This window comes from Chiloscyllium plagiosum, chromosome 27 (assembly GCF_004010195.1).
Source record: "Chiloscyllium plagiosum isolate BGI_BamShark_2017 chromosome 27, ASM401019v2, whole genome shotgun sequence".
NCBI classification, from domain to species: domain Eukaryota; kingdom Metazoa; phylum Chordata; class Chondrichthyes; order Orectolobiformes; family Hemiscylliidae; genus Chiloscyllium; species Chiloscyllium plagiosum.
In genome coordinates, this window is record NC_057736.1 from 50,151,398 (window position 1) to 50,154,057 (window position 2,660).

The window sequence follows — 2,660 nt, forward strand, 5'->3', positions numbered from 1 at the left end:
ACAGGTGCTGTTATGCTCCGTATTTTCAGCGCCTTCTACTTTTATTTCTGTTTTCCAGCTTCAGGGTTATTTGTTTCTGCGCCGAGGTTGAGTGGAAACATAGAAAGTAGGAGCAGGATAGCCAATCGGCTATCATCCTGCTCCACTATTCAATATGATCACTCGTGAATATCAAACGCAGTATCCTATTCTCACTTTCTCCTGTACTCTTTCATCGTTTGGCCTTATGTAACTCCTTTCTGCAAACATTAAACGTTTTAGCTTCAAATGTTTACCGTGACAGAAAATTACATAGGTTCTACAACCTCTGGCTGAATAAATTTCTCCTAATTCCTGTCCTGAATGGTTTACCTCGGGTCACCAGATTGCGAACCCTGGTTCTGGACACCCCAGTCATTAGGGACAGGTTTCTGTGATATCCTGATCAGACCTGTCAGAATTATATACATCCGGGGCGGCACGGTGGTTCACCGTGTAGCACTGCTGCCTCACAACGTCAGGGCCCTCGTTTGATTTCAGCCTGGGGAGACGGTCTGTATGGAGTTTGCACATTCTGCCCGTGTCTGCGTGGGTTTCCTCCTACAATCCAAAGATTAGGTACATTGGCCATACTAAAAATTGTCCATAGCGTTCAGGGATGTGTAGGGTAATTGCAGTGTAAAGTGATGGGGAATGGGTTTGGGTTGGATATTCATCGGAGGATCGGTGTAGACTTGTTGGGCCGAAGGGCCTGTTTTCACACGTTTGGGATTCTATAAAACCTATAATTTCTTGAGGTGGCCCTTATTCGATGAAACTCCGATGAATATAGTCGAAAGTGAACCAATGACTGGAATTCCTATGACTGGACTGATTCTTCGAAGGAGAGCTACTGCAGATTCCAAAGTCCGCCTTCAATCGCATATTGAATCCATGGAATGGTGCAAGACAAACCCAGAATCCTCCGCGGGGATGGAGTCTGTCTATCTCTGCTTAGGGCTGTACTGCGCAAACGCAATGTGGCCCTATCTCCCGGAAGGTGAGATGTCCTTGCGGTACATGCGTAGTGCGGTTTCCGGAAACTGTATGCGGTCTCAGTCAGACCAGGTTAGAGCCATCTGCATCGGGGGAGACGCTCGGGGGGTGAGGAGCGACTTGGAGTGGATAGTTATCGAAGACCAAAGGTCAGTGAACTGGAATCACAGGCGGGACAGTTAAAGAGGTGCTTTACATTCGACTGATGGTTGGGTGCGGAAGTCGGTCCCTGGCCTTCTGTGTTGGTCACGTTCTTGTTTGAATTTCATTCGGAGTGCAGAGCGAGGAGAAGCTGCTGGGACTGAAAGGCCCCAATAACTTCCAATGGGAGACTGTCGCGGGAAGTATTCCCAGGGTTAGTTGCTAAACTGAAGGAGTCTGTTCAAAGTTCAGGCATTTATTTTCGGAATAGTATTTCTCAAGAATAGTCCTAAATTAATTTATATCTAATTTTATTACTGGCACATAAGGCTAAACGGGTCAGCATTCTCTGCTGTGCTGAGGGTCTGTCAAGGACAGTAGTGGGAAGTTGTATGTTTGAGACCGAAGAAATAGGATAGCTGCTAAATGTGTTCACACTGGAAAAAGACAATGTTATTGAGGTGAATACCGAGATACAGACTATTAGACTAGATGGTATTGAGGGTCATAAAGTGGAGATGTTAGCAATTCTGGAAAGTGCGAATGTAGCTATGACCCTGGGCTGGATGGGATTTTAGGATTATCTGGGAAGCTACGGAGGAAATTGCAGAGCCTTTGGCTTTGATCTTTATCTGAAAATGTGTTGCTGGAACAGCGCAGCAGGTCAGGCAGCATCCAGGGAACAGGCGAATTGACGTTTCGGGCATAAGCCCTTCTTCAGGAAAATTCCCGAAACGTCGATTCTCCTGTTCCCTGGATACCGCCTGACCTGCTGCACTGTTCCAGCAACACATTTTCAGCTCAGATCTCCAGCATCTGCAGGCCTCACTTTCTCCTTTGATCTTTATGTCGTCATTATCTACAGGAATAGTGGCAGAAGACTGGAAGGTAGCAAATATTGTCCCCTTCTTAAAGAAGGGGAGTAGGGACAACCTCATTATAGACCAGTGAGCCTTAATTCAGTTCTGGGTAATGTGTTGGAAAGATTCTTAGAGATAGGATTTATAAGCATCTAGAAAATAATAAGTTGATTAGGGATAGTTAACACGGTTTTGTGAAGGGTAGGTTGTGCCTCAAACTTTATTGAGTTCTTTGAGAATGTGACCAAACAGGTTGATGAGGGTAAAGCAGTTGATGTGGTGTATATGGATTTCAGTAAAATGTTGGGTAAGGTTCCCCACGGCAGGCTATTACAGAAAATACTGCATGGGATTGAGGGTGATTTAGTGTTTTGGATCAGAAATTGGCCAGCGGACAGAAGACAGAGGGTGTTGGTTGCTGGAAAATGATCCTCCTGGAGTTCAGTTACTTGTGGTGTAAGGATCTGTTTTGGGTCCACTGCTGTTTGTTATTTTTATAAATGATCTGGATGAGGGCATAGAAGGATGGGTTAGTAAATTTACGGGTTCTGGATCAGTGGTGCTGGAAGAGCACAGCAATTCAGGCAGCATCCGAGGATAGGCAAAAACCCTTCATCAGGAATAAAGGCAGAGAGCCTGAAGCGT

The 2,660-nt window shown here is 45.5% G+C and overlaps 1 protein-coding gene across 2 annotated transcripts in view; it reads left to right on the plus strand.

Annotated features, from left to right (window-relative positions):
• The first annotated feature begins 998 nt into the window (after positions 1 to 998).
• LOC122563776 (gastrula zinc finger protein XlCGF7.1-like) overlaps positions 999 to 2,660 on the plus strand; it is a 5,735-nt gene continuing 4,073 nt past the window's right edge. Inside the window, exon 1 of one of the 2 annotated variants that reach the window (XM_043718000.1) lies at positions 999 to 1,018. The gene's annotated coding sequence lies outside the window, so the exon portion shown is untranslated. The other variant, XM_043717999.1, reaches the window with a different exon arrangement.